Source organism: Pongo abelii, chromosome 5, assembly GCF_028885655.2.
Source record: "Pongo abelii isolate AG06213 chromosome 5, NHGRI_mPonAbe1-v2.0_pri, whole genome shotgun sequence".
NCBI lineage: Eukaryota > Metazoa > Chordata > Mammalia > Primates > Hominidae > Pongo > Pongo abelii.
Genome location: NC_071990.2, coordinates 26,829,567 through 26,857,356, shown reverse-complemented (window position 1 = coordinate 26,857,356; position 27,790 = coordinate 26,829,567). Strand labels below are relative to the sequence as shown.

At 40.5% G+C, this 27,790-nt stretch overlaps 3 long non-coding RNA genes and 2 other non-coding genes across 6 annotated transcripts in view; 2 read left to right on the top strand and 3 right to left on the bottom strand.

Annotated features, from left to right (window-relative positions):
- Positions 1-587: 587 nt before the first annotated feature.
- On the bottom strand, positions 588-12,637 carry LOC129060163 (uncharacterized). The gene is made up of 4 exons (XR_008526634.1): positions 12,141-12,637; positions 5,800-5,890; positions 3,535-3,662; positions 588-907 (listed from the first exon to the last, which is right to left on the bottom strand). It is a non-coding gene; the product is annotated as an uncharacterized LOC129060163 (long non-coding RNA).
- Positions 3,142-3,214, bottom strand: TRNAA-AGC (transfer RNA alanine (anticodon AGC)). The gene has a single exon. It is a non-coding gene; the product is annotated as a tRNA-Ala (tRNA).
- Positions 12,585-27,790, top strand: part of LOC129060165 (uncharacterized) — a 56,907-nt gene continuing 41,701 nt past the window's right edge. Inside the window, exons 1-2 of one of the 2 annotated variants that reach the window (XR_008526643.2) lie at positions 12,585-13,166; positions 27,491-27,672. This is a non-coding gene — a long non-coding RNA (uncharacterized LOC129060165). The remainder of the gene's footprint in view (positions 13,167-27,490; positions 27,673-27,790) is intronic. The other variant, XR_008526644.1, reaches the window with a different exon arrangement.
- Positions 12,617-12,690, top strand: TRNAI-AAU (transfer RNA isoleucine (anticodon AAU)). The gene has a single exon. It is a non-coding gene; the product is annotated as a tRNA-Ile (tRNA).
- On the bottom strand, positions 18,185-27,571 carry LOC129060177 (uncharacterized). Its single transcript, XR_008526662.1, has 3 exons — positions 26,546-27,571; positions 25,088-25,289; positions 18,185-20,122 (listed from the first exon to the last, which is right to left on the bottom strand). It is a non-coding gene; the product is annotated as an uncharacterized LOC129060177 (long non-coding RNA).

Here is a 27,790-nt window from a genome sequence, read left to right as displayed (position 1 = left end):
ATGATTACTGACTGACTGTTGATGAGTCAACAGTTGATGAAGAGGAGGTTTTGGGGCTGGCCATTCCAGACTCCATGTTCACACCACGGCACCACCATTCCCTAGGGTGTCTAGACATGTATACTGGCAAAAACCATGTATATAGAGAAAATGATTTATTTATATGTGAGAGCACTTTTAAGTTTAAAACTTTCAATAAAGACTTTTTTTTTTTTTTTTTTTTTTTTTGAGAGTGCAGTGGTGCGATGTCGGTTCACTGTAACCTCCACCTTCCAGGTTCAAGCGGTTCTCCTGCCTCAGCCTCCCGAGTAGCTGGGATTACAGGCGTGCACTACCACGCCCAGCTAATTTTGTATTTTTAGTAGAGACGGGGTTTCGCCATCTTGGCCAGGCTGGTCTCAAACTCCTGGCCTCCAGTGATTTTCCCCCACCCCCGCCTCGGCCTCCCACCGAGCCTGGCCTAATAAAGCACTTTTTTAAAGTTTTATCATTTTAATTAAATATTTCAGACTTTAGATAGGACAGGGAATGAGATAATTTTTGTTCGTTTTTCCAGGTTGCTGAACAAAATAATTACCAGAAAGAAATCAACATTTAGCTTTAATTTTTGATGCTACAAGACCCCTCTGGAGACAGTGTTCACGCAGTAACTGGGGAGTGTTGTTGAGGCTCCTGCTTCCTCACCCAGTCCCCTCCAACAATGCTGTTGGTCCATTATGCTTCCCACTGTCCCTAGTCCATCTCATCCATGAATAGGCCATCAGCTCCCCCAGACCAGCAGCGGTGGGCTTTCCTTTGAAATCTGGAGGGTCTGGAGGGCTGCACAAACTTCCCTTGACTTAGTTATCTCAGAGCATTGTGATGGAAAAGAAACATCCCATGCAAGTGGACAACACTAGGTTGTGAACTGGAAGGAAGATTGGAAAGGAGAGATACCCATTACACATTTCACTTTCTTGAACTCAGCAGCAGAGATAAGGATGAAATCAATAGCTTGAGAGAACTAGGAAATTTTAGGGCCGTGTTTGCATGTGTGTATGTACTTGTTAACAAATTGGTAATAGATCATAAATATGATCTAATATTAACTTTTTTTTCTGATTGTCACCCATACAAAAAAAATTTCTCTTAATGGCTGATTATAAATAATAAAGCAAAATCTACAGATTTTTATGTTTTTTAAGACTCTGTTCATCCATAAAAGGTCCCTGGTCTTTCTTTTATGGATATTATTTTTTAAAATTGATAGACATTATTTTTTAGAGAAGTTCTGGGTTTAAAGAAAAATTGATCAGAGTAGATAGAATTTCCATAAACTCCATCACTCTCCCTCTCTTAAAATTTTCCCTATTATTGACATCTTGCATCAGTATGGTACACTTGTTACAACTGGTAAACCAGTAATTATTAATACATTATTGTTAACTGAAGTCCGCAGTTTACATTACAGTTTGCTCTTTGTGTTATACATACTGGTTTTTTTTTTTTTTTTAACAAATGTATAATGACATATATTTACCATTATAGTATCATAAAGAGTTAATGCCATTAATTGTTGAAGGAACTGGGCCTTTTATCCTTAGAAACACCTCTATGTTGTATTTATTTCATTGTATCTATTTCCTGCCCCTTGACATGTTTCTTAATCTACTCTATTTCTTGTAGACTGGTAGTTACAAGTAGAGGCTCACTTAGATTCAGCTTCAAATCTTTTAACAAGACAATCTGATGGGTGGGTTTGTGCACTTTCCATTGCTTCGCTTTATGAGGTACATAATATCTGGTTCTCCAACTTTTAGTCACCAGTATTAGCACTAATGTGTGGTTCAGCTGCCATTCATAAATACGTGTGTATATAACTCGTATACTTATGTGAATGTATATATTTATGTGTTGATAAATAAAATGATACACAAAAATTAGAAAATAACATTGAAAGAATGAACATAAAAGTAAACAAGAAGAGATTAATTCTCGAATGCACAGTTTAGAAAAGAATCAAAAGTATATCTTCAAACTCCTTAGAATATAATGAAAATGGGGACTTATAATGACATATTTCTAAGGATTCTGTAGAAACTGCTTTCTAATTTTAAAGTATACCTTTTAATACCCAAGTTACAAAACATTAGAATAAATCAGTGCATTAAATATAAGAAGTAAGAAGAAGAAGAAGAAGAAGAAGAGGAGGAGGAGGAGGAGGAGGAGGAGGAGGAGGAGGAGGAGGAGGAGGAGGAGGAGGAGGAGGAGGAGGAGGAGGAGGAGGAGGAGGAGGAGGAGGAGGAGGAGGAGGAGGAGGAGGAGGAGGAGGAGGAGGAGGAGGAGGAGGAGGAAGAAGAAGAAGAAGAAGAAGAAGAAGAAGAAGAAGAAGAAGAAGAAGAAGAAGCATCAGCAGCCCGAAAAAACAAAACAAAACAAAACAAAAAAACAGAAAATAGAATGGTGAAGGAAACACAGGAATTAACTAGAAAATTGCAAAATCTGATTGGTCATTTGAAAAAAAAGTGTAAAATGGTCAGTCAAATGTTAAAAAGTAATAATAATAAGAGGATATGGAGAAAGCACAAAGAAAAACCAAAAACATTAGTGAATGCTATTATTAAGATTTGAGAAATGTGGCAGGATAATGTTTTTAAGTATTGCTCTGTGTTTGATCTCCCTGTTTCCTTATCTGTTCAAGGCAGTAACCGTATTTTACAGAACTTTAACTCTACATTTGGGGATGAAGTGAGTTGAACACAGTGTACATAGACAGCGTTTCGGTACTCAGGAAGCTCCCACTCTAAGGGAGAGAAAAACAAACCAATAACTTAAAGACATACTTTCTGGAGGAGACGATATTTGTGAAGATGTAGTAGGAACTGAGAGATCGTGTGGGCATCACTTCTAGCTGTACTTGTCTAAAGACGGGAAATTTGCATTGAGACCTGAGTAGCTAGAAGTGCCAAACCTGTGGCAGGAGTGGAAAAGAAGGGAGGGTGGAAGCAGGGGCAACAAGACTCTTATATGGGGAGCAGTAAAACACGTGCTCCAGGGAGGGGGCAGGTTCCTCTGATCTTCTCCCAGGTAAGAAGCACCGACGTTGCCAACAGGAGAAAGAACGGGGTATACAAACCAAGAGACATAAACCAGCCAAGGAACTGGAGAATGCGGGCGTCGATCCCGCTACCTCTCGCATGCTAAGCGAGCGCTCTACCGCCTGAGCTAATTCCCCACTGGGGCCACGCCGCACCCCACCTATTTTCCTGGTTATCAGGGGCCTGCCGGTACTTTGGGTCGCCAAACTCCTGGCAGGACAAGATTGAGGGAGGAGCTTCTCAGATACTGCCTTGGGCAAAGTTCTATGAGCCTGAGAGTGTGAAGAATAGGGATTTCCAAAATAGGTCATGAGGGAGACCTCTCTCCCCACTTCCCAATTTCGCCTTCTTCATCTCTCGGAAGTAGAGAGCACGTTCCAGTTGGAGAAGCACCACCCGGAGCTGCCTGGCTTGCGGGCACAGCTATTCCAGCCCACTCTAGAGTTGTGATCCTCACCTGCTCCCCGCAGGCAAGGCCGCCCGGAAGTAGTGGGGCAGCTTCTCCCAGCCCCAGAACTTCACGCCATACGCGCCGCATCTTCAATAGCACTTTCCTCCTGTAGGACTCCGAAAGTGATGGAGAACCTTGGAAGAGTTGAGAAAGAGAAAGCTTGAGAATTTTCATCTCAATCTGTGGATTCATTCCTGAAGCACTTCTTCAGCACCAGGCACAGTGGATGAGGCCAGTGATCCACATAGAAAGTGCCACAACAATAACAAGTAATAGTACTGTGCAATTGTCGTCTAGGCCCTATTTTAGATGCTGTACACATATTAATAGTAATGCAGGTAAAATGCCTAGAAATAGCTTATAATCTTCATTTTTTATATGAAAAATTATGGAAAATTGTCACCACAGAGCTCAGGGATCTCTCAGCCAAAAGGAAAAACAGATGCAGGCTATACAGTGTCTGCTGTGTAGGTGCTTCTCCTGCCATTTCCCTTCCCTGTCACCTTCCTCCCCCTTTCTCTTGCTCCATTGGGCACCACACTTGCCCTTCTTATGCCTGTCTAGTTCTTCAATTCCCAGGCCCACAGAAGAAGCCTTCCCCTGTAGCCCAGGGGAGGCTACATTAGCTCCACTGCCTTGGAGTTGTAGTGGATTCCGAATCTGCTTTCCACCTGTGAAGAATTCTCATTTAAGACAGGAACATAGTCATTTTACTCTGAGTATAACTAGCATCGAGTAGGATTTTTGCCTAATGAAAATTTGCTGAATGGAGAAAGGCTATGCAGATAATTTAGACGCCTCAAAGGAGAGAGTGGCTTCAGATCAGTAAAGACTGAAGAAAGGATTAGAAGCTAGGGTCTAACAAACCCATAGAAATGTTTTTGCCTGGAAAGGAAATGTGGTTGGGGAAGAGTGGAGGGGCACTACTTTCAGAGTGATTAGTGGGTGGAGGCATGGCCTTCATGGAACTGCAGGTGGTTTGGGGCAGCTTCAGGTCCCTCCTTCACGGTCCCAGTTTATTAGGAGTGCACATCCTGAGAATGAAAGAGGCTGCTCCTATGGGACAAAAATTCAACAACATGTTTATTATTTACGACATTCATTTTTGAGGTCATTTATGAATAAGAAAATAAAATAGAAAAACATGTAATCAATAACATTGTCTTTCTATTACGATTAACAAAGGGCAATGCTGAGAAGTCAAATGGTGTCAGAGAGAGATTTGAGTGATGGGAAAGAAAGAAGGATGGAAAGAGGAGCACGTCCCAGGGACCTACAAGAGCTTCCTGGAGTCATCTATCCAAAGACCACTCTCTCCAGCATTCTGAGCTCTGCTTGGGCCAGTTGAGCTAGTCAACATATGTGTTGTTAATACAGAGCCTCATGTAGTTTCTTTAAATAGGGGATAGTGTTGCAATTTCAAAAATACATTTTTTTACATTTTGGCTCATCTTGGAAATTAGAGGAAGACCTAGGTCCCAATTTATTTTGAGCACATTTTTGTCAGAACGAGCTTTCAGAGAGATGAATAGAAGGAATAAAGGTCACTTTTCTTAGTGAGAGTGTATCCGACCACTAGAGTTAATATGCTAGCTCCCACCTTCACTTATACTCTTTCCTTACCTCTCTTACCTACACAGGAGAGAGGTAAGGAAGGAGTATAAGTGCAGGTGGGAACCTGGCCAATTCTCAGGTAATCTGATAGAAGACACGTTTTCATCCTCTACCTGACCATGTGTTGTCAATGTGAATAAAAGCAAAAGGTTGGCACATTCAAGTCTCCTGCTTTTGCCTCCTGACACTATTTCCAGGCTGCTTCTCGTATTTTGTACCCAAAACGCTAAAGTTTCATTTCCCCACGAAAATACATTGTATTAACTTCGAGCTGAAGCCCCAAAACCTATATTGGCGAAACTCGTTTGTGACTAATCGCTTCCTTTTTTGCTTTTGCATGGAATACTATGTATCATTTCCTTAAAAAAAAAAAAAAAAAGATGTACATAACAAGATGACACTGAGTTAAACAAAGAGCGGTAAGTCCGCTGAAAGCATTTACCACATACCATTGGTAGCCTAGGGATTAAAGGAAGCTGGAGAATGCAGGCGTCGATCCTGCTACCCCTTGCATGCTAAGCAAGCGCTCTACCGCTTGAGCTAATTTCCCCACGTCACGTTTATCTTTTCTGCCTGTTTTTATAACCGGGACACAAATATCGTTCCATGTCCCACTTAAGTTTCCAGGTTTTCAAACACCTCCGGGAACTTCCCTACCAAGGCGAAGCCAGGAACGAAGTTTCTGGGAGACAGCCTCAGACCTGGAAGGCAGTGACCATCCTCTGCTTTTTCAATCTGAGTCGGGATCCTGAGAAAGAGAGAAAAGATCTCATTAGGAAAGCTCTAGTTCTAATCTGATTTCACTCTCCCATTAGATGAAAGAGAAGGAAGTAGCGTCCCTAATTAGCAGTTACCTCAAATGCTCTGTTGAATGCATCACTTTTTAAGAACACAAACCTGGAAATAAGCCCAAGTATCTTTTCATCGATTGATCCTTCAAGTAACTTATCTAATATCTGTATTACTAATTGTTTCTCCGTTCAGGGGAGTTGAGATCTGTTGTTACCTATTAATCCTTGATAGGTTTAATTTGCATTTTTGTACTGATGAATGTTGTTGAACATCTTTTAGTGTGCCTATTGGCCATATAAGCATCTTATTCTGTGAAATGCCTGCTCAAGTTTTTTGCCCTTATCCTTACTGAGTGTTTGTATCACTGAGTTCTAAAATGTGTTTTATATTCTCCATAAAAGTCCTTTGTTATATGTGTACCTATAACACATATGTTTTATAACAACTATGTGTGCATATAACATATATTAAATTTCAAGTCTATGTCTTGCCTTTTCATTTTCTTAATATTGTCTTTCAAAGAAACAGCATTTTAATATTTTATGAAATTCAGTGTATCTTTTTTTGTAAGGGCTCATGCTTTTCTGGTCCCTTCTGAAAAAGCTTTGCCTACGTCAAATATGTGCAGACTTCTTTTCTTCTACAAGTTTGATATCTTTAATGTTAAGCTTTACGTATATAAACCATTTTGATTTAATTGTTGTATAGGATGTGAAGTAAGGGTAGGGAATCATTTTTTCCATACTCAGTTGCCTGGGACCATTTGTTTAAAAAACTCATTAAATAACATTTTACCTCTGTCATAAATCAGTTGACCACATACGTTGGTCTATTTCTGGACTATCTATTCTATTCCATCAATCTGTGTAAGTATCCTTGAGACAATACCACATTATTTTGATTACCTTAGCTTTATAATAAGTCTTGACATCACTTGGTGTAAGTCCTCTAACTTTGTTTTTCTTTTCCTAATTATTTAGGTTACTCTAGGTCCTTCAGAATAAGCTTGTCAATTTCTGTAACAACAAACAAACAAACAAACAAACAAACAAAACAAAACAAAACAGAATCTCCTGCTGGGATATTTGTTGGGATTGTAGTAAATCTATAGACCAACTCAGAGGAAAAAAAAATGATATCTTAATAATATTACATTTTTCAATCTGTAAATATGGCAAACAACACCAATTATTCAGGTTTTCCTGAGTCTTTCTCAGCCATCTTTTGTAGATTTCTAGGTACAAGTCTTGTGCACGTTGACAAGTTTATCTCTAAATATTTCATTTGTTTTAAACCTATTGAAAATGGTAATTTAATTTTCCATTTTTGTTGATGCTAGTACATAGAAATACAATTAATTTTTGTATATTGTAATCTGTGACATAGCTGCATTTACTTATAATGCTTATTTTTGTAGATGCATTAGGATTTTTTGTGTATCTGATCATGTTGTTTGCAAATGAATATATTTTTCTTATTCTAAAGTGAGTATGCCATTTATTCTTCATTCATGCGTTCCTTACTTTCTGGCACTAGCTAGGACTTTCAGTAAAATGTAGAAGTAGTAAGAACAGATATTTTGCACTTTTCTCCAATATTAAAGGGTACATATTTATTCTTCCACTATTAACTATGTTGCTAGTTGTAGGAATTTCTTAAATGCCCATTATTCATCTGAGGAATTTTCCTTCTATTCTTAGTTTACTGAGATATTTTTTAAACACCACGAACGAATGGCAAATTTGGTCCAATATTTCTTCTGCATCTAGTGAGATGATTACATGTATTTTTTGTTTTGTTAATGTGGTATATTACATTTACTTGACTTTTCAATGCTTAACTAATTTTTTATTCCCGAGGCAATCTCCCCTAACTCGTGGTGCATTATGCTTTATAGATAATGCTGGATTCAATTTGTTAATATTTTAATTCAGTATCTGTTGGTAAATGTGTCAGAGAAGGGTCTCCAAGTGTGGGACGCGCCGCTTTCACAGCTCAAAGAAATATGGTGAGCACAGTGCTCTCTTCTAAGTGACGGGAGCTTTGAGATGCAACAGTGAGTCTTTACTTTGGAGGAAATGTCTCAGAATTTCACAGATCCTAAAAACTTTCATTCACGAACCAGGTCGATGAATGGTTTCTGTGTTTCTCTCCCACCCTCTGGAGCAGGCGGGGCTTAACAAAATCTATAACTTACTTGACACTTTCTTGCTCATTGAAGATTTAAATGATACTATCAATACAGTGTACTAATGTTTTGCTGATAGTCTAGACAGTTCAATTCTCTTTGGAGTAGATTATGAAAAATCAGGGGACTTGATATACCTCTGGAGTAAGAACATAAATGCATACTTTTGTCTATTCCATGTGAATATGAACTGTTTCTGTTCTTTCTTCCTGATAGCAATAGAAAAAAAATGCATCCCCCAAATCAAAGACTGCATGCCAAAGACCATGCAATTTTTGCTTCTATGTTCATATTGTTTATAACATGATTAATTTATTAACTTTACATTCCAATTCTATTTTCTTATGTATTCAAGTAAAAAGTGTTAATTATGAGAAATTCTGCACTATGGCACTGCTAATATTGCAAACTATATCCCAGACTTCGTTTTACCGACAGAAGAAAAAATACCCTCATCAATTTGTCATGTCTTCGGAAGAAGGGACATGGGTTTGTAGTGGAATTCATGACTTTTTCTGCCTGAATATTAATTAGCAGAAGCATGTTCCATTTCTTTATATAGACCCACTCTGAGAACCAAGGTGAACTGAGTGAAAAAGATACTTGCCTTTATATTTCTCTTATCGAACTAACCATTCTTGAATCTACCTTTATCACTTTTCTCCCAGGACCTCTTAGTGGAAGAAACTGTGAAAATGGCTGGTGTCACTTCAGACTCAAAAGGAAAAGTGGCACATCATGTTCAGAATCCGATTAAATAGAGTATCAGTAATTATTACCTCTGCTTAAAGGATTCAGAGCTGAGTTTGTTCAGCTACCCTGCCCTGACTAATGGCATCATGCAGGTGTACTTAGAAGTAAATTTAAAACTCTTCCTTACGTTAGGATCACAGATCTCCTAGGGTAATTGCAGGAGTGATTGGGAAAGAGCAGTCTACTCTGAGGAGGTCAGATGGAGACCAAGTGAATCCTGTAGAATAGAAGTAGTGTCATATGACAAAAATGCAAATCCAACACTACTACGTCTTGGATTTCTTCTTTGTTTCCTTGATTAATTTTCTTGCTTCACTCCAAAAATCATAGCATAGAGCAAATTATTGTTCTACTTATTGCTTTCCACTTTACTCATCTTTCATCTGGTGTCTGTGTGATTATGTCTCCATTAGAGACTGAGACCTGTTACTACCTATTACATCCCTTCATTCCAGGATGTGGAACTAATTAGATAAGTTTCAGATCGTTGAATTTAGTGGTTATTTTAGAGGTAATTAGATAGTTAAATTTAACACTTTTAGTTCCACATAATGATGGAGTGCAAATATCTATTTATTTATAAATATCCATAGGCAGAGATCGGAATCAACATTTAGAAGACCCACTCCCTCAAAAAAAAGACGACCAAGAAAACAAACTGATTCTACTACCTTGGATTTATTAAACTTGCTGAGCAAAGAGCCCCACCTCTATGGAGCCCCAGTACCGACTAAAACAAGGGTGAGTCAGAGACCAGAATTTAAAGGGTTTGGGGACTGGAGCTACTCATAGGACAGTTTTAGGGGGAAAGTTAGTAAGGTCCTTCTCAGGAGGGACTGGACAGAATTTCTTTTCTTTTTTTTTTTTTTTTTTTGAGACGGAGTCCCGGCTGGAGTGCAGTGGCGCGATCTCGGCTCACTGCAAGCTCCGCCTCCCGGGTTCACGCCATTCTCCTGCCTCAGCCTCCCGAGTAGCTGGGACTACAGGCGCCCGCCACCACGCCCGGCTAATTTTTTTTGTATTTTTAGTAGAGACGGAGTTTCACCGTGTTAGCCAGGATGGTCTCGATCTCCTGACCTTGTGATCCGCCCGCCTCGGCCTCCGAAAGTGCTGGGATTACAGACGTGAGCCACCGCGCACGGCCAGAATTTCTAAACTAGGCGAATCATAGGTTTATTCAGTGGAACTTAGCTGCTGGAACATGAAGATCTGCGCAGAGTTGCTGGATCCGTTTGGCTTTGGTCTTATCTTGGATCATCGGGTCTGAGTAAGCTGGTGTTAAAACAATTTGAGCTTAGTGTGGCATGGCAGGGTTTGTAGACTTGTCCTGTGCTGTAAGTCACAGGGCTTTTGCAACTTCTCTGTTTGTTCATTTCTCAATTTGCCCTCTTTCCTCTCCAACAGGACTGCCCAAGAGATCAACTTACAGTATAGCTACTGGAACCTAGCTCTGAAAAGGCCCTCTGCAAATCTAGAACACTTGTTTTCTTTCCAAATAAGAAAGTTGACGAGCAAAACGACGTGTCTAACGTCACACATTGAGCTAAAGACAGATGGGATCTGACATGCGTTTGTCAGTAACAGTGCTAGCACAAATACAACTCTTGTTAAAATCGTAGGGATTTTATGTCGTGAGACACTCAGGACTCAGCTGATGTCGGTGTTCAGTTGTGCGTGGTTTTGGATTTGCGCCTCGCCCTTGGGCAAGTGCAGAATCCTGGGGTTATACAAAGCGCATCACAGTTAACCCCTTTGTCCCAGTCCGCAGAATGAGAGCTCAGAGCCCGGCCATGGGAGGCTCGGTTATATAGGCAGGAAAATCAAGGAACCCAGGTATGAGCAGGGGCGTTTGTGGCGCGGAGAGAGCTCCTATCCCTGCCGTCCATCTACGTCTCAGGCTTGGCCCCCTGGCGTGCAGAAAACCGCATCTCCCGAAATCCCAGAAAGTAAACGTCGCCCAGGTACGTGCTCTCTTGTCATTCTCCGGGATGTAAAAGACTCAGGGTCTCTTCACGGATCACTGAAACCGCCTCCTCCGAGGCCTCCAGGGTGACTAAAGAGAGGGTGGGTGTTCTGTGTTCTCCCGCCGGTGTGTCCCTCTTCACGTGCAGCCGCTTGTGTCAGTGCCCACTAGGGTCTCGGGAGTTTTTATAGGCACAGGATGGGGGCGTGGCGGGCCAGGGTGGTCTTGGGAAATGCAACATTTCGGCGCGGAGGAAGGAGTGCGCGTCCTCACCTAGGTCCGTGGGCACAGGCCCGGGGGTGGAGCCTTGCTCCCCTCCCCTATGAATACCGCGGTTAGTGCTCTGCTTTATGGCCGCGGCAATCTCAGACACTTCCGGAGCGTGTTTTTTTCTTGTTCCTTTCGCTCCCGTTTTCGGGCTCCAGCTTTCAAACCAGACAAAAGATGTGTGTTTTTCCCCGATTGTCTCCCAGCCTTCTTTCCTTTTCGCCTCTACTGAAGGCTGTGTCCACAATTAAGCTCTCGGGAGGAGGAGGCCTCCAGCTGCCTCAAGGAAGGGCATTTCTCGCAGTGCAAAGTGCGGAAGAGGGGAGCCATACCGAGTGAAGTATTAACCGGAGTCGGTTTGCACAGAGGCGGCAATGGATAGAATTTCAGAAATGAGGCGGAAAGACAGGCCAGCCCCGCGAAAGATGGATTAGAGAGAGGTGAGAATCTAGTTCAAAAGCCGGGAGAAGGAACAGGACATTAGCACAATAGTCTAGGCAGAGAGGTGGACCATCTGTAATACGGCAAGGGGGTTGGTTGAGACTTCCTTTATTCAGTTATTCGAAACGTATCTATTGAGCTATTTATTAGTCCCTGGGTACTGTGGGTGTTCTGCGTATTCAACCACCTTGTCGACGCTACAGGATGCGGCCCCATTACCCAGGACCCAAAGAACTTCCAAAAATGAATCCCGAGGAACAGCTGTTTCTCTACTGGAGAAGTGGGCAGCCAGGCGGAAACACGCAGGGAAATAGTTCTCTTTGGGACAGAAGGCATCAACCTCGTAAGACCCAGCGATCAGCAGAGCTCCCGGAGAGTGTTTCTTAAGCTAAAGGTCACGAGTCGGGCTTCAAAGTTGTCTTGTCGTGCGTAAAATACCAATGGACTTATACCTGTTTCATCGAGAAGAAATACAATGCGAACACGAAGACTGTAATGGAACGTATTTCTCTAAAGTGTCCTTTTCACATAGAAATATGAGAGTGTTTTCCTGAGTTTGCTAAAAATGGGGTGGGGTAGGGATCAAATACTCACTTTTGGGAAACATGGGCGAATACAGTGGGAATCGTGCTAGAAGTTACGAGCAGAGGAGCCTGGGTGGGGACTTATACTGGCCTTGACGGCCCGTGGAAAGGAACTGGCGGTAATTCCTTCCGTTTTCCGTCAATTTCTTCACGGGTCGCTCAGAAGCTACCGAAGCAAAGTAGAAAGGAGTGATAGGGACAGGCCACAGTACCGGCGGACGGTGATGGCGTTGCGTTTAAAAGGGTGGTCACTAAAACCCCTTGTCATGAAACACTGAAGCAGGTGACATTTGAACTTTCCTTCCGCAGCGTTGTATTTTAACCGAAATTTCAGGGTTAGAAGAAATTTGCCGAGGAACCTAAAGAAGTTAGCAAAGATCGTAGGTTCTTTCCAGCTCCGAGAACTTCAGAAAAGTTTCTTTGGTGATTGGAATAACGTTCGCCTTTAAACTTCTCAAGAGGGGTAGGGCCCCCTGCTGCCGGCGGGGCCGGTTAGCTCAGTTGGTTAGAGCGTGGTGCTAATAACGCCAAGGTCGCGGGTTCGATCCCCGTACGGGCCACGGGCTCCTCTAACGTTTATTTCACAGCAACAATTGGTGCAGCCATATCAAAACTCCCAAGAGAACAAGAAAGTAAATGTGTATGAACCCAGTAATCTACCCAGACTTTTAATGCTTGTTTCACAGTAACAACTGTGTGCAGTGATACAGAAAGTCACAAGGGAACACGAAAGTAAATGTATATGTACCCAGTAATCTTCATGGGACGTAGTCCGCTGAATCGTAAGGTTGCGTTTGCAGTTTAGTGTTCCTGCAAGAGCAGATGATGAAAAGAGCTGAGATTCCAGAAGGAAATTGAAATCCGGGAGGAATGTGAAAAACAGAGGCGAAAACACGGAAATAAGGACCTGGGCTTTTCATTCTTTTACGATTTCCAAAGTATGCAAATCTTTCTCTGTCGTGACTAACTCCTGACATGGGCTTTCCTAACTGTGCATCTGCTTACTTCCCGCAGACCTGTGCTTGGCTTGTGCAGGGTAAGTAAAGCCTCTCAAGAATTCCCATTTTTCGTTTCTATTCCCTCTCTTTTAGCTTCTCACACTCAACTCTAGAGATACTGGACTTAAGGAAATGTCCCCATAGAACGCTGAGCCTTTCATCTCCTCTTTGCTCGTCTCACGGCTCTGTTAGACACGAAACCATCTTCTGGAAAATGTCTTCCCTGACACCTCTCCTAGTTTTCTGAGTTTGGGTTGCTTTCCTCCTAGCACTCACGGAGATCCAGGTACACATTTGTTTCAGCGGCATTCACCATGTTGGGATTGTCTGTTGCTTGGCCATCTTCTCCATGAGATCATAAGCTTCTTGGGGGTAGGATGCTTATTGCTAAATACTTTTAAAAGTCTGCATGAGCCAATGAAGAGTGAAGGATAGGTGTGCAGGCATGATGGAAAGAAAGAGTGTCTTGTGGTCCAAATGGGCTTCACGGGTCTGTAGAATCCATGCTATCTCAACATCGTGCATTTTGGTCAGATGAACAATAGGCTACACTATCTGCTGATTGGTTCCATTTCACTGAACGTACCTCTAAGGCTCTGAGTGGCTCTATATGCCCCTAGGATTGGATAGTGGTAAAGGACAGAGCATGCGCAATAGATCCAAAGTCAGGAAAGGTCTGCAATGTTTAACTTTGCTGAGGCTGAGAGACAGGAATGAACCCTCTTCCGCGATGGGAATTTCTACTCCACTGATCCATAGTAAATAAAACAGTGAGCCAATGCACCTCAAACCTGTATTTTCTATTACATTAATGTGATTGGTTTTGACATTTTCAAAATTCAAGTGATCAGAATGATATAGAACTAATGTTTACAAAACTTTAATTTAGGAAATCCTTAGCTGTAAGCAGACATACATACACAGAATAAAGAGAGTGATATGCCCTTTGCTTCAGTGTCATTTATAACACTGAGGTAATAATACTTGGGGAAGCTGAAAAACTATATTGACCGACTTACGTAAAAATTAAGAAACATTCAGTATAATTTCTAGCACATAGTGCTGAAATCCTCCTTGTATGTGGAATATTGTTCACCTTTAAGGAAAATGCTTTCAAGGTCTGAGGAGAGACATTAACGCATTTCTGTTGCTACTGGCTGTTTTGCTCATTTAGTTGTAGCAACAAGCTTCTGTGAACATAAAAATGAAACAACGCTTAAAAAAATAAAATAGATGGTGGAAGAACACAATAGGGATGCATAGTAAGGTATGATTTTCTAGGCAAAAATTGAGTTGTGCAAAAGAATGTAGTAAAGGATTTGTGCCTGATTCTTTTTTTGTATTCCCTTTGAAGCTTATTTAGCTTATATTCCAAGGCCTCAATCGTCATCCTTCTCCCAACAAGACTGTTTCTCTGTACCACGAACATTCTGGTCAGATTCTCTGCTTAAGCATCTTGACCTCTTGAGCACTCATCTTTGTACTGAGACCCCGATATATGCCCCAATGATGCCCTTCCATAGGAAGGTTTCTTGTTTTGCCCAAAGAGCAATCAATTTTTCAAGCAATTTAGAGCTCTTTCCTCACCCAGGGTCTATGTGAAACCTTAGAGGGAAGCCTGTTCTTTCCAGGAAAAGAATCCTGGTGGGTTCTAACCTCGACGTGTAAATCCACTAAGCAAGCTCCTACTGAACACCTATGTTGCAAGCTCAGTCCAAGAGGTCAGCACTCCGCAGGGGGAAGGCAACCAAAGCAATAGGTAATGCTTACTGAGCAGTTCTTATTGATCAGATCCCTCTCTAGGTGCTGGGATCCAGCCAGAGAATCCCACAGTCCTCATTTCCCACGTGAAGAAAGATGATTGAAGGAAGGAGCAGGAGTGGGGAGTGGGGAGGTGGTGGAAGGTGGGTAAAGGATGTCTTCAAGGTGACAACTTCTCAGATTCCACTCCTAAAAGCTTCTGAACGGGCCATCTCCACACTCCCAAGTCCCTTACTGCCTATGGATTCCTTCCCAGTAGACATTGTCACATAACATCTTATGTATTTTTCTTGTTTGCTTCTGATCTGTTTCTCCTTACCCCTATCAACTAGAAAGTAGTTTCATAAAGGTGAAGAATATATGTGTTTTTTCACTGTTGAACGGCTGTACCCCGAACAGTCTCTTAACAAGATATGTGCTCCAGAAATACATGTAGGATAAAAGAATAAATGATTTCACCCAGTCACCTCATAATTACAATTGGGTAACCTTGAGAGCAGGAAGCTCGACGAAAAATTTCCCATTTCTTCCATCAGCTAGTGAGAAAGACCAACTATATGATATAGCTTGCAGTTTCTTCTGTAATCTGTATCCCTTTGCCACTCATTTTACTCAAACCACTGATAAGCCAAAAAAAAAAAAAAAAACAAGAAAAAACAAAAAACCTAAATCACTTTTCCATTCTAAGCTAATGTTGAGTCAGTCTTCAAATTGTTATCTCATAGCATTTGCATTTCATTATTTAGTGCACCCATTTTGTTTCCCTCAACTGAAATAGCAGCAAAAACTGTATCCTCTCTGATGTTCAAACTCAAAACCTTCAGATTATGAGATTGATGTGTGGCCTGCTGCAGAAAGAGGGCAGTTATCACCCAAGAGTTGACATCCCCCATGCTATTTTCCCAAGCACTGCTGCTTTATCAGTTCCTAACTTTCAAAGAACACAATCAACGGTGCTTGGAAATCACTCTTTATCAGCCAGTCGTGCACCCAAAGAATTGTATCCTCAGGACGGGTGGAATCTACCCATTTCTAGTATTCACCTAACGAGACGACCATCTTGAGGCAAGAGGCCAAGAACAATTGTACCTGTTTTGCTGACTTTTTCCCTCTTGTGGCCCAGTGATCTGACTTCTCCCTCCTTCAGAGATCTTAGTCACTCTTACACCTCCTATGGTCTCCTTTTTTGAAAAGACACACAGGACATGTTCAGTCCATAATAGTTCACAGACTGACCAACTGAACGAATGAAGGAATGAAAAAATAGTCTTTAAAGGTGTCTCCTGTCCATACTACTGTGTCTTACTCTCTGTCTCCACTTGCATCTACATGACTGGAGACAATCCTGCTACAAAAAGCGTAAAGCAAATCTTGTATGCCATTAATTATACTAAGAGATTTATTGAATTTACTTCATATAGTCCAATAGAGTTTCACCAACAAAACTATGTGTCCTAATCTGCACTTTCTAGAAGTAATGGAACCTCAGATAAGTTTCGTTTTGTTTCCAAGGTGCCAGAGCTGCTAAGTCTCAAAGCTTGAACTGAGAAGATGTTCTAGATTTTAAAACGTGATTCTTTCTCTGCTCCAGTTCACAATCTTACTCCCTACTCCTCTCCACAGCACCCCATTCATTCACACACCAAATATCTCATTCCCCAAATCCCCTTCACTTACCTTTTGGGCTTTGTTTCCAAGTCAACTTTTGACACATTTTTCTCCTTCAAACACCACATCCAGTGATTTGTCAAATAGTAAACATTATTCCTGCACAACACTTTTGAATCTGTCAATTCCTTTCCACTGATTCAGTACACATTCACAGGGAAGATGCTCTGTGCCAGACACTGTAGTAAGTTCAGGAGATTCTAAAGATTCAAGCAGCCCAGACCTCAGGAGAAGGCAGGACAAATATGGAGAAGGGAAGATCCACGTCCAGTTTTACAATTTCAGTCTCCGTGTCATGTCATTTACAGCTAAATAACCCTTTCAAAAATGTCAGTTTCAATATATCACTCTTTTGCACTCTGAACATTCCTGATTTCCTAGTGATAACACGATCTTGTTTTTCTTTTAATTTTTTTCTCTTCTTTCTACCCAAATTGTGATTTTGCTTTAGAAAGTTGATTGATTAGATCCGTTGCTGTATGGATGTTGTTCAGTTCTCAAATGTGTTTACTGATTTATTGTCTACTGGATCTATCAGTTACTGAGAGGGGAGTGTTAACGTCTGCAAATGTAATTGGATTTTTCTATTTTTATCTGGATTATCCAATTTTGCTTATGAGTTTTGAAGCCCTGTGTCCTTATATGCATTTGGGACATTATTTCTCTGGTGTGTTGACACCTCTAATTATGTAACAGCCCCCTTTATCCCTGGAAGTTTTCTACAATTTAAAATCTGGTTTGTCTGATTTGAATATATCCACCACAGCTTTCTTTGAGTAATGCCCAAATGACATATCTTTTCCCATTCTTTACTTTCAATATGCTATATAACTTTTAATCTCACATATAAGTATATTACTAGTGACTTTCCTATAGTCAGCATATTCATTTATAATACATTCTGACAATTTCCGGTTTTCAATTCATTGTTTTAGATCATTTACATTTAATGTTTTTATAAATAAGTTTTTAGATAGATCTATTGTTTTTCTTTTTGAGATGGAGTCTTGCTCTTGTCACCCAGGCTGGAGTGCAATGGTGCAATCTCCCCTCACTGCAACCTCTGCCTCCCAGGTTCAAGTGATTCTCCTGTCTCAGCCTCCCAAGTAGCCCGGATTACAGGCACCCGGCTCCAAGCCTGGCTAATTTTTTGTATTTTTGGTAGAGACAGGGTTTCACCATGCTGGCCAGGCTGGTCTCAAACTCCTGACCTCAGGTGATCCACCCGCCTCGGCCTCCCAAAGTGCTGGGATTACAGGCGTGAGACCCCGGGCCCAGCCGATAGATCTACTTTTTAATAATTTATTAATCATTTGTTCCTCTTGTCTTAATTCTTCCATGTTCTTCTTCCTAGTTTATTTTGGTTTATTTAAATCTGGTTCCTAAGTGGTCTAGGGATCACCATATACATATATAACCTTTCACAGTATACGTAGAATCAATATTTTACCATTCAAGTTGAATATAGAAACTTCGTCAGCAGTTAGGCCCTTTACCTTTACCCTTTTATGTTATGTATGTAGTACATCTAGATACAATGACAACTGCATCAGATAAAGTTACAACTTTTGCTTTCAATCATGAACATACCTTAAGGAACTCAAGAGAAGAATAATAGTCTGTAATGTCTACCCAGACATTTTCTATTTCTGCTTTCGTTCCTGCACTGATGGTGTCGTGTTTCCTTCTGGTATCATTTTTCTCATCTTAAATCTTTGCTAATTCTTGTCCAGCAGTTCTACTAGCAATGAATTCTCTCAGTTTACCTTCCTGTGAGAATGTATTTATTTACCTTTAGTCTGAAAGATATTTTTGCTCCACATAGCATTCTGGGTTGACAGGTCTTTTCTTTTGGTATTTAGTAAATGTTCCTCTTGGGCCCCTATGGTTTCTGATGAGAAGTCCACAGTCATTCAAGTGGCAGTTTCCCTTTTATTTTCATCTGGCTGCCTTCAAGATTTTTATGGTTTTCCTTAGTTTTCAGCAGTTTGATTATGATGTGTCTGGGTATGGATTTCTTTGGGTTTAACCTGCTTGACATTTATTGAACTTCTAAAGTCTTTTGATAAATTTGATATGTTTTCAGCCATTAATTCTTCAAAGTTTTCTTTCTGGGGGACCTCTTTCTCTTCTTCCTGCAGGATCACAATGATGTGTTAGATTTTTCTTATTTTTCTGTTTGTCGCGGAGGCTCTGTTCATTTGCAAAAACACTCCTTTTTCTCTATTGTTCAGGTTAGGTTGGTATTTTTGTTCTGTTTTCGAGTTCATTGACTTTATTCTGAGTGTCTCAATTTTGTTATTGAAATAACCCATTGAAGCTTTTTTCTCCTAATAGTTTCGATGAATACATTTTTTAATTTTTAAGTTTAAAATCAGTGTTTAGAGCTTCCAGATACTTGCTAAGACTTCCCAACTTTCCATTCACTTCAAGAGTGTTATCCCTTCATTCATGGAGCATTGTTATAATAACTGTTTAAAAGTATGTGTCAGATGATTGTAACATCTGTGTCTTCTCAGTATTGTTATTCCAGGATTCTCTTTGCCAAGTGAATTAAGATTGTCCTGGTTCTTCATATGCTGAATATTTTGGGGTTGTACTTTGCATTATGTGATGAGACACTGTGTCTTGTTGAAATCTTAAGGATAATATTGCTATTTTTGTTTTTGCAGGCACATGATTGCCTTGTGTTCAAGTTCCAATAACCAGCCAGCCTTGTGTGTTGTAGTTTCAAAGTCAAGTCTATTTTCAGAGCCTTAACACTGCTATTCAGAGACTCTGGAGTGTGTGCAACCCAGTGGCCAGTGAGGACTGGAAAGTAGGCTATCACTTAGTTCGATTCTCAGACTCTTTTTAGATAAGTTGTCTTTGATCAGAGCCACTTATTCACAGCTCACAGGCGCATCCAGGAGTTCACATACAACTTGACAGGTTTGCTCTCCACAGTGTCTTTCCTGGTTACTTGGCAACTCCTAGTTTTGGTCTCCTGATCAGAAAGCTGGGGCTGTATTTACCTGAGTGGCTCTGCCCTGCACTTTCCATAATTATGCTGCATTTAGGACCAAGCTGCAGGAGGAAACAGGGCGAATAAGCGCAACTGGATATGTCCCTTTGTATCACAGCTCCTCAAAGAAACAGAAAACTAATTACACATCGATAGATCTATACTATACCACACACCAGTAGAATCTTAGTCAAGCCCGTATTGTTGCTGCCCTTACATAATGAGCCAAAGAAGTGTCCTGGCTGCTACTGAGATCAGTGTCTAACATATTGTTTTCTGAGATCAGTGTCTAATACATATTTTTTTCCACTGTAACCTGAAGACCTGAGGTCCGACTAGTGAAACCTGGAGAATGTGGGCATCAATCCCACTACCTCTCACATGCTAAGCGAGCACTCGACCACTTGAGCTACTTCTTCATCTCACAGCATCTTTTTTCATCCTTAGTGGGCAGTCTAGAACACACGCGACTTCAAGGCCTTCACCGCGAAAGCAGGGCTCCACCAAGAACAGATCTTCTCATTGATGGCCCAGGGCAAGAGTTCAGTGGGTACTTATTCTCTGTGAGGAAGGAGGAGAAAAGGGAACAAGGAGAAAGTCACAAAGGGAAAACTCTGGTGTTGCCAAAATGTCAAGTTTCACACATTCCGAGACGGAAAATGACATGACCCACGGAAGGACCCTGCCCAGCTAATGTGTCACAGATATCTCAGGATGCTTAAACGATTTTTTTAAAAGAAAAGGGATGGCGTTGCCACTTGTTTCCTGTAGCTGAGGCTGTGGGATGGTGCAGATTTCTGGAAGGCAAAGAGCTCCTGCTTTTTTCACACCGAGGGACTTTCAGGAATGAGGCCAGTGTGCTGAGCACTACACTAGGAAATCCCTGGAGAGTGTTTTTCTTACTTACATCTGAGACATGTGTTGTCTTCTTGCTAAGGTGTGTCATGTAAAAGTTACATATCCAACTGCATGGCAGAACAATAATAACAAAAAAATGCAGATAAGAGGCATAAAGAATAAGAGACCAAGATCATATCAGAGTGAAAGAATAAAAAAATATACATTCAGCAATGCAGAGAAAGAGTGGACATAAGGTGGAGAAAACCTTGGGTAGGTATAGGGTGGAAAGTTTGTAGGAATTCCTGTGTAAAGAAATATGCCTGTTCAATTTAAGTGGAGTGCGTGTGTGTGTGTGTGTGTGTGTGTGTGTGTGTGTGTGTGTAAAATATATACGGAGGGAAGTAGTGATTGAAAAGCCTGGATGCTTGGAGATATGTTGGGAGAATATTATGAAAGCTAAAGACTCATTGAAAAAATTCCGGGTAGAAAAGCAGCATTTTAGGGAAAGGTTTTTAGTTTCAAATGTCAAAGAACTTGAAAATGGAAAAACTGGATCTGGGGAGAAAGAGAAAGAAGTCATAAAGATATTAAAGGATTGAGATTTATCCACATTGACTGTGTCAGTTCCTGAGGTGAACAGCATGAGTCTTTCTGCAGCTTCAATCCCCTTCACACTTCATGGTGAAGAAAACATCCTCCATGAACACCATAGCACGGATAAAGAGGGAGGTGAGTAAAACAGAAGAAAAAGATTCTGCAGAGTTTATGCAGGAAGGATCTACAGTATTTGTCAAGACATTGGGTGGAGAGATTTGAGGGAGAGGAGACAAAGGCACTGGCAAGTCTTGAGCCCAGTGTGGCAGACACAGAAGAGATTTTGAATTCATATCTGATCGATGCAAGAATAAATCCACTCATTTATCTGTATTTGGTAAATGAATGAATGTTACATTAGTGAGCTGGTGTGAAGAAAACAGATGATAAGACTATGTGCTAGACTAAAGCAAGAGCTTGTGATTTTTTCATTGAGAAAGAAATCTGCTTTTCATATCTGGTTTCCCTCTTTAAAGTTATGTGATCTAAGGAAAATGGTTTAACTGCTCTGAGCTTCAGTGTCATCTGTAACACTAGGGTAATAATACTTGGAGAAGCTGAAAAACTGTATCAACCAACTTACATAAAAATTAATAAACAGTCAGTATACTTTCTAGCACATAGAGCTGAAAAATTCTCAAACGTGGAGTATTGTTCACCTTTAAGGAAAATGCTCTCAAGGTCTAAGGAGAGATATCAGTGCAGTTTTGTTGCCATTGGCTGATTTGCTCATTTATTTTGTAGCAACAAGCTTCTGTGATGATAAAAATGAAATAAAGTTTAAAAAGTAAAATAGATGGTGGAGAAACACAATAGGGATGCATAGTAAGGTATGATTTTCTAGGCAAAATGGATTTGTACAAAAGAATGTAGTAGTAAAGGATTTGTGCCTGATTCTTGTTGTATTATTTTTGAATCTCATTTAGCCTGTATTCTGATTCCCCAATTGTTGTGATCCTTCTCCCAACAAGATTATTTCTTTGCACCGTGAACATTCGGGTCAGATTCTCTGCTTAACCATCTTGACCACATGAGCACTCATCTTTGTACTGAGACCCTGATATATGCCCAAATGATGCCCTTCCATAGTGGTGCTTCTTGCTTTGCCCAAAGAGCATTTAATTTTTCAAGCCATTTAGGGCTCTTTCCTCACCCGGGGTCTATATGAAACCTTAGAGGGAAGCCTGTTCTTTCCAGGAAGAGAATCCTGGTGGGTTCTAACCTCAACCTGTGAATCCACTAAGCAAGCTCCTACTGAACACGTATGATGCAAGCTCAATCCAAGAGGCCAGGGAGAAGGCAACCAAAGCAGTAGGTAATGCTTACTGAGCAGTTCCTATTGCCCAGATCCATCTCTAGGTGCTGAGATCCAGCCAGAGAATCCCAGAGTCCTCATTTCCCATGTAAAGAAAGACTATTGGAAGAAAGGGAAGCTAAATGATATCTTCAAGGTGACAACTTCCCTGATTCTTCTCCTGAAAAGTGAATGTGTCACCTCCACACTGCTGAGTGCTTTACTGCCTAATGAGTCCCTCCCAGTAGATAACATCACATGACTTCTTGTTTATTTTTCTTTTTTGCTTCCTGTCTGTTTCTTCCCACTCCCCCCACTATTGACATAGTATCACAAAGGCGAGAATATCCGTATTTTATTCACTGTGAATTGCTATACCCAAAACAGTCTCTTAACAAGATATGTGTTGAGAACTATCTGTCGGATGATTAAAAGAATGAAAGACTTCACCCACCCCAACCCATAATTATGGCTGGATGACCTTCAGAGCAGGCAATTGGAAGAGAAATTTCCCCTGCTTCCCCTGTCAGCTAGAGAGGTAGACATATGACATAGCTTGCAGTTTCTTGTGTAATTTATATGCCTTCACCGAGCGACTGAGAAGCCAAAAGAAGGAAAAAATAAATAAAGACAGAAAGAGAAAGGAAAGGAAAGGAAGGAAGGAAGGAAGAAAGAAAGAAAGAAAGAAAGAAAGAAAGAAAGAAAGAAAGAAAGAAAGAAAGAAAGAGGGAAAGAAAGAAAGAGGGAAAGAAAGAAAGAAAGAAGGAAAGAAAAGAAAGCTCACTTTTGAATTTTAAGCTAATATTTGGTCTGTCTTGAAATCATTATCTCATAGCATTTGTGTTCCATTATTTATCGCACCTATTTCATTTCCCTTAATGGAAATAGCGGCATAAGCTGTGCCTTGTCTGATGTTCAAACTCAGGACCTTCAGAATATGAGATTGGCAGGCGGCCTGCTGCTCTAAGAGAGCAACTGTTCCTAAGAGCTGAGATCCAGATTATCAAATCTCATTTCCCACGCTGCTTTATCAATTCCTAGCTTTTAAAGAACACAATCAATGCTGCTTGGAAATCACTCCTTATCAGCCAGTGCTGCACTGGAAGAATTCCCCACTCAGGACGGGTGGAGTCCACCCGTTTCCAGTATTCACATAATGATAGGGCCTTCTGGCTTGAGGGACCAGAAACAAAAGTACCTATCTTGCTGCTTTTTTTCCTCTTGTGGCCCAGTCATCTAGCTTTTCCCTTCTTCAGAGATCTTAGTCACTCTTCCTTTCCGTAGTCTCCTTTGTTGATAAGAAACAGAGGCGGTGCTCAATTCATGATAGTTCATTGAGTGACCAACTGAATGAATGAAGGAAGAAATAGCCTTCCACGGTGTCTCCCGTTCATACTACTCTTACTATCTACACTTGCATCTATAGGACTGGAGACATTCACTCAACAAAAAACACAAACTGAACTTATAATCATATCCTCCCTGTTTTTCCCTCATATTTTTGTGCCATGAATTATACTAGGAGACTTAGGGAGTTTACTTAATGTAGTCTGATTGACTTTTGCCAACAAAATTATGCCTTAGTATGCACTTTTTAGAAGTAATAGAGAATCAAATAAGCTAGGTGAGTTTTTGTTGTTGTTTGTTGTCTGTTTGTTTTGTGAGACGGAGTCTCACTCTGTCGCCCAGGCTGGAGTGCAGTGGCCCGATCTGGGCTCACTGCAAGCTCTGCCTCCCAGGTTCAGGCCATTCTCCCGCCTCAGCCTCCCGAGTAGCTGGGACTACAGGCGCCCGCCACCACGCCCGGCTAATTTTTTTGTATTTTTTCAGTAGAGACGGGGTTTCACCGTGTTAGCCAGGATGGTCTCTATCTCTTGACCTCCTGATCCGCCCACCTCGGCCTCTCAAAGTGCTGGGATTACAGGCGTGAGCCACCGCGCCCGGCCAAGTGTTTTTTTGTTTTGTTTTGTTTTGTTTTTTTAAGGTGCCAAAGCTGCTAAGTGGGAAAGCCCGAATTGAGAAGCAGATATTTTTAGATTTTACATGTGATTTTTTTCCCTCTGCTCCAGCTCACAGTTATTCTGCCCATTCTTTTGCACTTTAGCTCATTCATTCATACACCAAATATCTAATTCCAGACCTCCTCTTTACTTAACTTTTGGGCTTAACTTTTTTTAAATTTTTTTTAAAACTTTTTTTGAGTTGGAGTCTCACTCTGTTGCCCAGGCTGCAGTGTAGTGGTGCAATCTTGGCTCACTGCGACCTCTGCCTCGTGGGTTCAAGTGATTCTTCTGCCTCAGCCTCCCGAGTAGCTAGGACTACAGGTGCCCTGCTAATTTTTGAGTTTTTAGTAGAGACAGGGTTCCACCATGTTGGCCAGGCTGGTCTCAATCTCCTGACCTCAGGTGATCCACCTGCCTTGGTCTCCCAAAGTGCTGGGATTACACGTTCGAGCCACTGCACCCGGCCTGGGCTTAACTTTTATATTTTATTTTATTTTATTTTATTTTATTTTAGACAAGGTATCACTTTACTGCCAGGGCACTGGTGTGATCTCTGTTCACTGCAACCTCTGCCTCCCAGGTTCCAGCGATCCTCCCACCTCAGCCTCCTGAGTAGCTGGAACTACAGATGCATACCACCACACCTGGCTAATTTTTGTTGTTTTTGTAGAGACGGGATTTCACTGGGTTGCCCAGGCTGGTCTCAAACTCCTGGCGACAAGGGATCTGCCCACCTCGGCCTCCCAAAGTGCTGGGATTACAGAAATGAGCCACAACGTATGGCCTTGGGCTTACCTTTCGAGTCAACTTTGATTCATTGTCTTCCATCAAACACCACATTCAATGATTTGCCAAATAATGAACATTATTCTTGCAAAACTCTTTTGAATCTATCAATTACTTTCCACTCATTTAGTACATATTCACTGGGGAGATGCTCTGTGCCGGACACTGTAGTAGGATCAGGTAATTCAGAGGAAGTATAGACACCCTAGACCTCAAAAGAAGACAAGATAAATATAGATGAGGGAAGATCCACCTCCAGATTCATCATTTTCAGTCTTTCTGTCATTTCCAGCTAAATAATGCCTTCAAGACTGTTTCAAAATAACTAAGTCACTATTTCAAACTCTTTCAATAATAGCACCCTTCTATATGCTGGACCACTCTTAATTTCCTGGTTATAACATGATCTTACTTTTCTTTTAATTTTTGTCTTTGCTTTCTGGCTAAATTTTTATTCTGCGTTATGAAGTTGATTAGATCCATTGGTGGATGGTGTGGTTCAGTTCTCCAATATGTTGGCTGATTTGTTGTCTACTAAGTCTACCAACGACTGAGAGAGGAGTTTTAGTGTCTTCAACTAAAATTGGATATTTCTATTTTTACCTGGCTTATCTAATTTTGTTTATGAGTTTTGAAAATCTGTGTCCTCATATACATTTGGAACAGTATTCCCTGGAGAATGGACAATCGTAATTATTTAGCAGCCTTCATTATTCCTGAAAAGTTTCTCTGCTGTCAAATCTACTTTGTCTGATTTTAATGTATACACCACAGCTGTCTTTGATTAATGCTTGCATGAGGTATCTTTTCCACTCTTTTCCTTCAATCTGCTATATAACTTTTATTCTTGTCTACAAGTGTATTGCAGGTGGCTTTCTGAGAGTCAGCATATTTACTTTCAATACATTCTTATGATCTCTAGTTTTTAATTAACGATTTAGATCATTGACATGTAATGTTAATATAGACAAGTTTTTAGATAGATCTACTATTTAATAATTTATTAACCTTTGTTCCCTTTGTTTTAATTCTTCTATGTTCCTCTTTCTATCTTGTTTTGGTTTATTTCAATCTGGTTAGTAAGTGGTCTAGGGATTGCCATATACATACGTAACTTTTCACAGTATACTTAGAATCAATATTTTGCCATTCAAGTTGAATATAGAAACTTCATCAAGAGTTAGGCCCATTACACTTACCCTTTTATCTTATCTATGTAGTACATCTAGATACAATGACAACTGCTTCTGATAAAGTTACAATTTTGGCTTTCGATCATCAAACATACCTTAAGGAACTCAAGGGAAGAATAATAGTCTGTTATGTCTACCCAGACATTTTCTATTTCTGCTTTTGTTCCTTCATTGATGATGTTCTAAGTTTCCTTCTGGTATCACTTTTCTTATCTCAAATCTTTGCTAGTTCTTTTCCAGCATTCTTGCTAAGAATGAGAATGTATTGACTTACCTTCCAATGAGAATGCATTTATTTCCCTTTATGTCTGAAAGATACTTTTGCTCCACATAGCATTCTGGGTTGATAGGTCTTTTTCTTTTGTTACTTATTGAATATTATGACATTTTTTTCTGGCCGCTATGGTTCCTGATGAGAAATCTACACTCATTCATATGGTAGTTTCTTTTTCATTTTCCTTTGACTGCTTTCAAGATTGTTTTGTACTTTCCTCGTTTTCAGCAGTTTGATTATGATATGTCTTGAAATGGGTTTCTTTGGGTTTATCCTGCTTGACCTTTGCTGAACTTTAAAACCCTGGTTTATATCTTTTGACAAATTTGATACGTTTTCAGCCATTAATTCTTCAAAGTTTTATCCCACAAAGACCTCTTTGTCCTCTTCTTTTCAGATTACAATAATGTGAATGTTAGATTTGCTATTTTTTATTTGTCCCTGAGCCTCTGTTCATTTACAGAACTACTCCTTTCTCTCTATAGTTCAGATTATGTAGGTATTCTTGTTCTGTTTTCAAGTTCGTTGACTTTTTCTTAGTCATCTGAATTCTGTTACTGAGATCATGCAGTTAAGCTTTTTATTTCCCCTAAGAGTTTTGGTTAATACATTTTTTTTTAATTCTTAAGCTTAAAATTGATGTTTATATATTCCAGATATTTGCTGAGACTTTCCAACTCTCCATTCTCTTCACAAATGTTATCCCTAATTCTAGGAGCATTGTTATCGTAACTGTGCTTCTGTATGCGCCAGATGATTTTGACATCTGTGTCCTCTCAGTATTGTTATTCGAGGAGTCTCTTTGCCATGTGAATTAAGATTCCCTGTTTTTTTCATAATGCTGAATACTTTGGGGCTTGTAACCTGGACTTCTTTGGATTATGTGATGAGACACTGTGTTTTGTTGAAATCTTAAGAATAATATTGCTATTTTTATTTTTGCAGGCACAAAATTGCCTTGCATTCAAGTTCCAAGTACCAACCAGCCTTCCATGTGTTACTGTTTCAAAGATAACTCTATTTGCAAAGCCTCGACACTACTGTTCAGAGATTTCCGGAGTGTGTGCAACTTCAGTGAGGACTGGAAAGTGGGCCATTGTGCAGTTCAGCTCTCAGGCTCTTTGTAGGTAAGTTGTTTGGGATTAGAGCCACTTGTTCACAGCTGGCGGGTGTGTCCACAAGCTCATGAACAACTTTATGGGTTTGCTTTCTACAGTATCTGTCCAGGCACATTCTAGTTACTTG